The 12,321-nt window shown below is 39.6% G+C and overlaps 1 protein-coding gene across 27 annotated transcripts in view; it reads right to left on the minus strand.

Annotated features, from left to right (window-relative positions):
* Window positions 1-12,321, minus strand: part of ADGRL2 (adhesion G protein-coupled receptor L2) — a 487,569-nt gene that overhangs the window by 16,583 nt on the left and 458,665 nt on the right. The gene's annotated exons all lie outside the window — the stretch shown is intronic.

The raw sequence follows: 12,321 nt of genomic DNA on the forward strand, positions 1-12,321 counted from the left end.
GGCTGGTACCTGACAGTCCAGAACCTTGAGCTGCGTAGTTGTCCAGGTGCACTCCCCAGCCTTGTAGAGACATGTCTATAATGAGTGCCCTTGTGAGAAGGGAGGGAGCAAAGGGAACCATCACACAAACAATGTCCTTCTCCTCCCAGGTGAGAGGTCTCCAGATGCTACAAGGAACTGAGACTCTCTTGTCCAAGGAATCCTGGCCTGAAAGGTAGACCTTTCTCAGCCAAGGCTGGATACTGCACAAGTGTAGCCTGGATAAAGGGGGTCACATAGGTGCATGCAACCATGTGGTCGTGGTGGACCAAGCAGGACCAGACTGTTGTCTGAAGACTGAGATGAATGCTGAGGTCTCTCATTATGAGGAATCTGTCTAGATAGGGAAATATACTTCAGAGTTGCTGGCACAAGTGCATAGCTCCTATCACCATGACCTTTGTAAAAACCCTTGGGGCCACTCCACAACCAAAGGGGAACATCTTGTACTGGGTTTAGTCTCTATAGCCACCCAAAAATCCAGGAATTGCCTGTGCTGGGGGAATGTCTTTATGAAAATAAACATCTTAAATCGAGAGTTGCAGATCAGTCTCCTTTGTTTAGGGAGGGGATTAGAGCAACTAGGGTAATCATCCTGAATTTTATGTGGTAGATAAAGACATTCAGATGCCTGAGGTCCAAGACGAGTCTGCAGCTCCCTTTCTTTTTAGGGATCAGGAATTATTTGAAGAAAAAGCCCTTTCCCAATTATGTCCTCTCCAGCCCCTAACTGAATTAGGCAGTTGGGTCTGAACAAGGGACGATAGTGGAGTGGTGTGTCGGCCGCACTGTACTCTATGGTGCTTTCTTGGCGGCTCAGAGGGCCTCTGGTAGAATGGCCATGGGGCTGGTTGGAATGTACGCTGCAGCACTTTAGAATATTTTCTGCAATATGGTGGGGTGCATATTCCCAAGGAATGGAGAGTGGCATGAGAGTTTTGGAGTGAGTGAAGTGACTCACAGGTTTTCTTGCTGAAGGCTTATTAACCCCAAGAGGGAGATATTCTACTATCACCTGAACCTTTCTGGGGAACTCCACTGGCTGAAGCTAAGAAATCTGTCTCAATTACTGACATCACAGGAAGCTGTGTCTGCTATGTCCAATGACAGCTGAAGGGATGACCTGGCCATTAGATTTCCAGAATAGCCTGGAATTGGGGCCTAAGGTAATTTATTGGTCAACTCTTGTTGTAGTTCATGACATTGTATTTTGACATAAGCATCCAGTAATTCTTGATATGGAAAAGTAGACTAGCTAAAGAAAAGTTCTTTCTGGCATCCTTATCTGAAGAAAGGACAGTTGACTGGTTAGTCATTCTGCTCTGTGACAGATTAGACAACCAGAGAGTTCTGGTTTGGGTAAGAGAACAAACATTCTGCCTCCTTAGGGGGAACAACGTACTTTGTTTTAATTGTCTTTGGGGTAGGTCCCCATGTGGCTGAGGTGTCTTTAGCTGACTCCAAAACAGTCTCAGTCATAGGAAATGCCACTTTGGAGGGTGCCACTGACAAGAGAATGTCCATGACCATGTGGGGAGAAGGGAGGATCCTCAACCTCTTCCAGTGAGATCTGGGGGAGGGAGGGAGGTTTCAGTATTCCTCCAGAGAAGTTCCTATTACCGCTTGTAATCATCTTAAGGAGTGGGAGACTGCTATCACCACCTTGTCCACAGATGAAAAAGAAGGCCTTGGCAGATCCAGGGGTACTGTCTGCTCGTGTTTTTTGCCTACCCTAGAGAGGGCTCAGGCTCTAGCACTGGAGGTGATTTCTGATTAAATCTGTGCCCTCGGTGTTCAAAGTCTGGGACTCAATAGTAACGGTCTCAAATGCTCCAGTGTGGCCAGTAGGTTGGTTCGCAGGGACGGGGGCAGGCCCCATCGGGACTGCCATTAATCCCTGATTGCTCTATGTGAGTCCTGGGATGAGGCTTTGGCAGCTCTATACAGGTTGACTTCGTGTATGAAGACCATTGGTGGAACTGGCACTACCAACTTCTATACTTCCACAGAGTAAGAGTCATACAACTCGAACGGGGAGCCATCAGTACCAATTGTCTTCTGGCAGTGCATCTAGAGGTATTCCCAGGAAAGCAGGGTCCTGATGATCCTTGAGAAGGGCATACCGAGGTGTGATCAGAGGAGAATTGGAAGAAGTCATTGGTATTTTATCTGTCAGTGCAAGCCAGGGCAGATGGTGAGCACTTTATTACTTCCTTACGCCCCTTTGAGGACAATTTTGGAGCATTGGAAGCTAGCAGCACTGTCAGAGCTGGCTTGTGCACCCAGTGAACTCCAAGAGCACTCCCCTCTGTGGCATGGAGTCTCATGCAGTCCTGAGGGAAAATGCAGCTCCCTTCTTTGAGGACTTATGAGCCAACCTGGCTGCCTTCTTATGAGTGTATTTCTCCTTGTCTTCTTCATGCTTCTTCAGGCAAAAGATCTTGGAGTCATCGTGGATAGTTCTCTGAAGATGTCCACGCAGCGTGCAGAGATAGTCAAAAAAGCAAACAGGATGTTAGGAATCATTAAAAAGGGGAGAGAATAAGACTGAGAATATATTACTGCCCTTATATAAATCCATGGTATGCTCACATCTTGAATACTGTGTACAGATGTGGTCTCCTCACCTCAAAAAAGATATTCTAGCACAGCGCAAGTCAACCTGTGATACTCCTTGCACGAGGAGGTTGTGAAGGCTAGGACTATAACAGTGTTTAAAACAGAACTGGATAAATTCATGGTGGTTAAGTCCATAAATAGCTATTAGTCAGGAAGGGTAAAGAATGCTGTCCCTAGCCTCTGTTCATCAGAGGATGGAGATGGATGGCAGGAGAGAGATCATTTGATTATTGCCTGTTAGGTTCACTCCCTCTGGGGCACCTGGCATTGGCTACTGTTGGTAGACAGATACTGGGCTAGATGGACCTTTGGTCTGACCCGGTACGGCCGTTCTTATGCTTCCACTCTGCAGAGTCCCTGAGCCCGCTAGGCTCCAGTCAATGAGGCAGACAGCAGGAGGTCAATCTGATCAAAGTCTTTCACAGAATGCTTCGTCTGACTCCTGCAGAGTCTGAACTCCTGAGACTACCTAGTTCGAGGGGAAAAGGAGATATCTCACTTTGATGGGATGTGTAATTCCTCAGTGCAGTAGAGGCAGTTCTTATGCAGGTCACTTACTGGTAAAGTCCCATGGGTAGACAAGGTAAGACTTGAAGCGTGCAACCTTAGGCATAAGTGTCCTGAGTGTTTGGAAAATTAGCTAATAGGGGCCAGGGGTTCCCCCCCCCGGTTTCCCCCTCCCCCCGTAACTGTGACTAAGACTACTCACTGACTAAATACTCTTAATAATAAGCTATTTACAGTTTTACTAATTAGAGATTCGAGCACGCTAGCAGGCTACAAACATAGGAGAATTCGGACCCAGGCTGTGAGTAGCTGAGGCAGTAGGTCCGTGTCACCCCTTATCACTTTGTTGAGAGCATGAGGAGGTGAACGGCCAATGAACAGACCAATGGACACTACTATGGAAGAGTTTCCAGTCCTAGGCACATGGAGTGCACGCACTCCCACAGTGAATACCCACCCATAGGGACCAACACTCGAGGAAAACTAGCAGGATTTCACCCTATGATTCTTTGAACAGGAGCAGTCTAAGCGCCAGTTAGGCATCCAAAATTGGAAAAATAAAAGTCTATATTTATAGAGTAAGGATCCCGTCCTGCAATGATATCCAAGCAGTCACATCCCTACCCCTAAGCCCACACAATGTTCTAATAGGGCAAAGGGGTTTCATGCAGGCTTTGCCTGTACGGATATCATTTCAGAATCAGAGGGTAATGTTACCAAACATCTTCTCAATATTTATTAAAATTTAGAAAACAGAACTGAAAAGTAGTCCAGTATTTTACTAAAGATGATATAGTTGTATCATGGTAGATGAAAAAGAACCTTAAAAATAAAAAGCATTAAAGTATTGTACTTAAAGACAAAGTAACTATGACAACAGACCATATGATACTTGTTCTCCACATCTCTGTGAAAAATGATATAATTTGAAACATCAGCAACAAAAGAACACTAGTTCACCATCTGAAAAAGGATTAAAAAACATTGGCTCTGTATATGCTCTCTGTAACTATAAGAATATTATTCTATCCCTGCAAAAACTGTAAGAGGCATAGAGCTAACCTTGGGGAAAGACACATCCCCTTTTATCTCACTCACCTCCTGTCAAGAAAAAAGGGATTCGGTTCTTTTAAATAATTTGCTGTTCTGGGTGTATTCATTTTATTACATAATACATCAAGCAGAAAGGACAGGGCAACATGATGGAAAATAAATACACCTCTCCCTCGATATAACGCTGTCCTTGGGAGCCAAAAAATCTTACTGTGTTATAGGTGAAACCGCTTTATATAGAACTTGCTTTGATCTGCCAGAGTGTGCAGCACCACCCTCCCCAGTGCACTGCTTTACTGCGCTATATACGAATTCATGTTATTTCGGGTTGTGTTATATCGGGGAGAGGTGTACTTTTAGAATAAATGGCTTTAACTCCTTTTCCTATTGAGGGAGGTGTGGGTGCATGCACGAGAGACAATGAACCAGATATTTTGCTGCTTTTCCACTAATCTGTATCAGCTGTTATCCAGATGACTCAAGCATTTGAAGCTGTTGTTTTAAAAAGAGTCAGTCATCCTAAATACTGAATTTCTTAATATAAACAGAAATTAAAAAAAAAATCACATTCCAATGCATAAAATCCACAGAGGCCTATCAAATTACAGGGTGAGTTTTGTGTTTACAATTCTGAAAAAAAATGGGCCTCTCTCTAGCCTATAACAATTCAACCAATAGACATGATGTTTTTTCCTTTCCCAGCTGCAGCATTATATTACACCGAATTTTCCACCTGCCTCAAGAAAATCAAACATTGACCCAAGTCTATCTATTTATTCTTTTATCATTATAAATCGATTTAACCTTCAACTGATCTATATCTATTCTCCTCTTCCTCCATAGAAAATATGGGACACCCAAATTCTTGAGTTAGTAGTTTCATCTTTTAGAGTTTGACATTCTCCAGTAAATACATATCTGCTGTCTAATAGATTATTTTTTTTTTAATTATCCTTTAATGAGCTCCAAGTCCAGTTGGTAGATGTGGTGCTGCAAGCCAAATTAAGGAGAGGCCTTCAACTTGGGTGGATTTCAAAGAACTCAAGTGCACAGGCAATATGTGATGATAGGTTCAAAGAGTCTTGCTGAACAACAGTACAGGCCCTTGGGATCTAGCACAGCTCCACATTAAGTGAAAGTTCATTTGATGTCACCAAAATTTTGCAGCTTCTTGTGATTAGTGGAGCTGCTGAATTCACAAGGCTTCCACCATTTTAGGCAAAGTCTTATGGGATTTTGGATTCCTAAAATCAGCATCCAAACCTTAATATTGATTTGGTCTCAAACATCATTTCTAAATCAAAGTCTACATCTAAATACCACCTCCTCAGTTCATCTCTAGCTCTGTTACCTATACATACATAGGATGATTTTCAAAAACAGTCAGCACTGAGCTAACTCGGGGAGCTGGGGTGGGCCAGCACCTCTGAAAATCAGACCGGTTCTTTTTAAGTGTCTAAATATGAATTTAGGAGTCTAACTAGCCAACAAGGTTTGAAAATTCTGCTTTACATGAATAATGAGAAAGTCCACAGATAAATTTGAGAGAATTATAATGTAAAATCACTACATAGCACAGATAGGTGTTAGGAAGAAATGTTGATAGGTTAATTTGGTATCTGCCCACTACAACATTTCTTTCACTTTCTTCTGAAGCATCTGATACTGGCCACTGTGAGACATGGGATACATAGCCCACTGGTCTGATCTACAATTGAAATTCCTGTGTTCCTACAAACATTTTATGTAGCTGTAAAATAATGTATATGAACTATTTTTTAGAACAAAATTTCTCCACCTGTAAAGACAGGCTATCTTAACATCATAAATCCAAATATAGAATCACAGAACTGGAAGAGACCTCGAGAGGTCATCCAGTCCAGTCCCCTGCACTAGTGGCAGGACTAATTATCGAGAACATTCCTGACAGGTGTCTGTTTAACCTGTTCTTAAAAATCTCCAACGACAGAGATTCCACAACCTCCCCAGGCAATTTATTCCAGTGCTTAACCACCCTGGCAGTTAGGAAGCTTTTCCTAATATCCAGCCTAAACCTCCCTTGCTGCAATTTAAGCCCATTGCTTCTTGTCCTATCCTCAGAGGTTAAGAAAAATATTCTTTTCTTCTTCCTCCTTGTAACAACCTTTTACATACTTGAAAACTGTTATCATGTCCCCTCTCAGTCTTCTCTTTTCCAAACTAAACAAACCCATTTTTTTCCATCTTCCCTCATAGGTCATGTTTTATAGACCTTTAATCTTTTTTTTCTGCTTCTCTGGACTCTCTTCAATTTGCTCACATCTTTCCTGAAATGTGGTTCCCCAGAACTGGACACAATACTCCAGTTAAGGACTGAATAGGGTTTTGGAGAGGGTCCCATATGAGGAAAGATTAAAGAGGCTAGGACTCTTCAGCTTGGAAAAGAGGAGACTAAGGGGGGATATGATAGAGGTATATAAAATCATGAGTAATGTGGAGAAAGTGGATAAGGAAAAGTTATTTACTTATTCCCATAATACAAGAACTAGGGGTCACCAAATGAAATTAATAGGCAGCAGGTTTAAAACAAATAAAAGGAAGTTCTTCTTCACAGAAAGTACAGTGGTTTGTGCATTGGCCTGCTAAACCCAGGGTTGTGAGTTCAATCCTTGAGAGGGCCACTTAGGGATCTGGGGCAAAATCAGTACTTAGTCCTACTAGTGAAGGCAGGGGGCTGGACTTGATGACCTTTCAGGGTCCCTTCCAGCTCTGTGAGATAGGTGTATCTCCATATATAATAAGTAGAGCAGAAGAATTTTCTTGCGTACACTACTCCTGCTAATGCATCGCAGAATGTTAGCTTTTTTGCAATAGTGTTACATAGTTGACTCATACATAGTTTGTGGTCCACTATGACCCTCTCTTTCCTAGGCAGTCATTTCCCATTCTGTATGTGTGCAACTGTTTGTTCCTTCCTAAGTGGAGTGCTTTGCATTTGTTCCTACTGAATTTCATCCTATTTACTTCAGACTATTTCTCCAGTTTGTCCAGATCATTTTGAATTTTAATCCTATCCTCCAGAGCACTTGCAACCCGCCCTCCCCCTTGTATCTAATGTATTTGTAGAATGTTTTCTTATTACCCTTTATGTCTCTAGCTAAACTGATCTTGTTTTGTGCCTCAGCTTTTCTGATTTTGTCCCTACATACTTGTGTTCTTTACTTATATTCATCCTTTGTAATTTAATCTAGTTTCCACTTTTTGTAGGACCCTTTTTTGATTTTTAGATCACTGAAGATCTCCTGGTTAAGCCAGGGTGGTCTCTTGACATACCTCCTATCTTTCCTACGCAGTGGGATAGTTTGCTCTTGTGCCCTTAATAATGTCTCTTTGAAAAACTGACAACTGTCTTCTATTGTTTTTCCCCTTAGACTTGCTTCCCATGGACTTTTACCTACCAAAACGCCCTGAGTTTGCTAATGTCTGCCTTCTTGAAATCCATTGTCTTTATTTTGCTGTTCTCCCTCCTACCAATCCTTAGATTCATGAACTCTGTCACTTCATGATCACTTTCATCCAAGCTGCCTTCCACTTTCAAATGCTCAACCTGTACCTCCCTATTTGTCAAAATCAAATCTAGAACAGCCTCTCCCCTGGTAGCTGTCTCCACCTTCTGAAATAAAAAATTGTCTCCAATACATTCCAAGAATTTATTGGATAATCTGTGCCCTGATGTGTTATTTTCCGAACAGATGTCTGGTTAGTTGAAGTTCCCCATCATCACCAAGTCCTGCGCTTTGGAAGATTCTGTTAGCTGTTTTTAAAAAAAAACAAAAAAACAAAAGAAAACCCCCAAAAAAACCTCATCCACCTCCTTTTTCCTGTTTAGGTGGTCTGTAGTAGACCCCTACCATGACATCACCCTTGTTTTTACCCCTTTTATCCTTACCCAGAGACTTTCAACAAGTCTGTCTCCTATTTCCAACTCAATCTCAGTCCAAGTGTATACATTTTTAATATATTAGGCAACACCTCCTCCCTTTTTTCCCTGCCGGTCCTTCCTGAGCAAGCTGTACCCATCTACACCAACATTCCAATCATGTGTATTATCCCACCAAGTTTCAGTGATGCCAACAATTTCATAGTTGTGTTTATTTACTAGCATTTCAAGTTCTTCCTGCTTATTTCCCATACTTCTTGCATTCATATACCAACATCTAAGATACTGATTTGATTTACAAGATTGAGGAAAAAGAAAATTATCAGAAACATTTAAAAAAAAATCTCTATCTATAAAAAATGTCACCATTCTAAAATCTAATACCTGAAGACTTCACAGAGCAAGCAGCAAGTTCAATATCCTATGGAAAGCTAGGTATTCTCTCTTTATCAGTACACAGAAGTCTTGTTTCTAACCCTGAAAAATCAGAAGACACTGGCCCTTAAAATGATGCTGGACCGAATACTGTCTGTCCCGCACATCAGCCCAGTGTAATTTTGAGGGAAATTTTTGTCTCAAGTTGATTTTAAAAAAAATGGTTTTAAGATGCAGAGAGATCTGAAAGACTAGAAGGAGTCCTAAAAAAGATAGATAAGTGGCAGAATGAAAGTCAGGAACGTGACAAATTCAATTTATCATGTCTTTCACTGCCACATTTATCATGTGTGTACATATTAAAATACACATCCACAATATATATTTATAAACATATAATGTATATTTATATGTGTATATATACATATATATATATATATATATATATATATATATATATATATATACACAGACATACTAGTGAAACATCATATTTCAGTAAGAGTAAAACGATTACACATTTTTCCTGTATTGATTAAATAGAACATCTACAGAACCTTCGATTAAATAACCTTTACCAGGCAAATTTATTAGTTCCATCTGTGAGGATCATACCCCAGTAGTCCTGGCTGAGCAAGAGTCTAACCAACTTCATCCATCTTAATGGCATGAATGAACATGGAGCTATATCGAAGTCAAAATATTCAGGCTTTTCTGACCACAGATTATGGGAGCACACTGTTTATTTTATAGCCATCAACCCACTCAGTTGAATCCCACCTGCCTGAGCTTAGCAGCTTAAAATTCATTCCACACAGCCCGCAGTGCTGACATGGATATGATAAGACAGAAGAACAGACACACCACTTCGAAGTAACCTAACCGAACTGCACATGTTCTGACCCTTTTTGTCCTCCCTGGAGCTTTTGTTACCTGGCAAATGCAGTTCTAAAACTGTTTGTGTATCTCCAGATCTTTGCTCTTAGCCATGCAGAAACCTATTTCTCTCTGGGACTGGCAGCCAAAGAGGTGTTCTCTGAAGAAGGCTTCTAAATGAGTGTGCAAGTTGAACTCTTACTGAACTGAATTAATTATTAAAGATGCAGATGGAACTGTCCAAATGATGAGAACAGCTCCTGATGTGTCATGATCCAAGCTTTCATTAAATCATTTCAGGCATACTAATGATTTCCCACTGCTTATTACTTACATGCTCTTTTCTCATAGATATAATGACCCTGGTGCCCAAAGGCATGACAGTCTATGGAAATACTGAAGTTGAAAGTTATATGTCTTCCTCAGAAGGCAGTTTTCCCTCACAGACCCCTATGTTGTCGTGTATAGATTTTAATGCAATTGGAAGGATGGATTTAACCACAGAGAAAACCTTGTAAATTAAAGCAGCAAACAATATTGTCTAAGAATATGCATATTATTTCGTTAATAAACATCATAACAGAATTTAAACCAGTAACAGATGTTGAAAAGATTACTAATATTAAACTCTTTCATACCATTGATAATGAATACCCTACTCTTCAAACATGGCTCTTCTCTGGTTACGTTGCACATGAGATTATTTTTCAGACATTACTCATCTGCCTCTCTTTTTCTCTCTCTCTCAGTTGGACGATTAGAGGCCAAAGCAATTGCAAGAGAAGAATTACTCCCAGGAACTATGTTGTGATTGCTACCTGCTGTTTCATATTTGTGAAGTTGGGAATACTGTTCGCAAAGGCCTTTAGCCACTCAGTCTAAATGATTTGCTGGAGGATAATAATATCAAAGCCAATAAATAACAGTGGACTCTGACTGTACATGGTCAATATAATTTAAATGTCCTTCACCTCTGTTCTTTCTCTGGCCTGGTTATGAGGAAACATAAATGCCCTCAGCAAAGCCCCCTTCTAGCCCCCTCAAGTGAAATGTTATATCAAATAGAGAGAAGTGACCCAGAAAGTGCTTACACAGTAATAAGTTAAACAAAAACAAACAAAAAACATTTATAACCAGACCCTAAAGCAGTGACAAGCTGAACTGTATGACATCAGACTTAGAACACTTTTCTTTAAATGAACACAGCAATCAGGTATACAACTTCTCTTACTGGAAGAGTACGACCTACTGTATTAAAAATTCCATTTAAATATAGTTGAAGACTTAGTACTGAATCAAATTCCAAAGTGGGAGGGAGTTCCTTTTCTTTGAACTTGTTTAAATAGACTAAACTTTGTACTACATTCTAGTTGCTTGACCACATTCCTCATACCTCAAGGAGACTATTATCTTTCTGTCTCTCTCTTTCTCTCCATACATACATACACTTTAACATTTGAGAAAAGAAAAGAAAATTTTACACAACAGATCCTTACAGCATTGTGACTGTATCTTTAAAATGAAGCATCTATTTGCACATTGTGCACTTGTCCTTTCTAAAGTGTCCACGCTCAATGGGTTGAAAAAACTCCATTGTTCAACCGAGGTGGCCTTCTGATAAACAAAGAGTACATCTGGAGATACATACAGCTGGAAATACTTCAGCATGATATCTTAAGACAGGAAAAATCATCTATAAATAGGCTTGGCAGAATTCAGTTTTTAAAAAATATAATTTTGACACCAATATCGATGTTTATTTTAAGCATTTTTTTCTTTTTTACAGGTGTGGTAAATTATGAAGTGGGTCAGACAATAATTACTTAATGACAGTAAGCATTGAAATTCAAGAAGTTAAAGCTTTATAAATGTTAAAACACAGATTGCCAACATGTGTCAAAATATACAAAGTGAATATCCGTAAATCAAATTCAGTTCTCAAGTAGGTTTTTATTACTTTGACTAGCTATAAATTTTGATAATCATCAATGGAAATATATTTGGGTTGGTCTGTGCGTACAGTGAAATTGACTTTTACCAACCTTTGATAAAAATCAAATCCTTCCAAGCCTACCTATCTTGGATGGTCTTGCACATCTTTTCACTGTAACTTGTAGATTCAAAATGAACCAATTTTCTTTCACATTTTGGGGCAGTATAAATTATAAGATACTAAAAATGTGCTTACATAATTCACTGTATAAATCAATAAAAGGCAGAAATTTAAAAAGTAAGGCTGACAAACTATCCTTGAGGTTGATAAAAACATTACAAGAATACAAAACTCAAATTAGTGAAGGGAGTGTCAGAAACTTTAATTTCTTGGCTTTTGTCAGTTTTTGACACAACCATGGCATTATATAAATGCACAGGATATGGTATTTAATTGCCGTAGGTTTCAAAAAACAACACTAATAAAACCCACTTCACTGTTCCAAAATATCGACATTATGAACTCTCTCTTATGTACCTACAGAATATCAGTGCACACTCAAGCACAGCTAGACCTTTCAGAGCTCTGACACCACAACCATAAAGTTGAGTTGTAAATTCATTTTGAATATCCTTTTCTTCCAAATTCTTACACCTCTATTTCAATCAGTTTGAATTAATTGCATCAGATCTTCCCCTGGCTGAATATATAACCATGTTCTATTTATTGTAAAGACTGGAATGGTTCTAGGAATGGATAATGAATGAGTTAACCACTCAATTTTTAATTTAAAAAAAAATTATATATATAATAAAAATATTTCCACAACTGACTGGAATGACTCACATGGGTTTTCTATTGGGTTCACAATACACTGATTATTATTTATATAAAAAACATGTGTGTTTTATACATAGTACACATAACATAGATACATATACGGGGAAAAAAAACACTTACAAATATATACACACACACAAGCATATGTGTGCAGAATTAT

Source organism: Gopherus evgoodei, chromosome 8 (assembly GCF_007399415.2).
Source record: "Gopherus evgoodei ecotype Sinaloan lineage chromosome 8, rGopEvg1_v1.p, whole genome shotgun sequence".
Taxonomy (NCBI): Eukaryota; Metazoa; Chordata; order Testudines; family Testudinidae; genus Gopherus; species Gopherus evgoodei.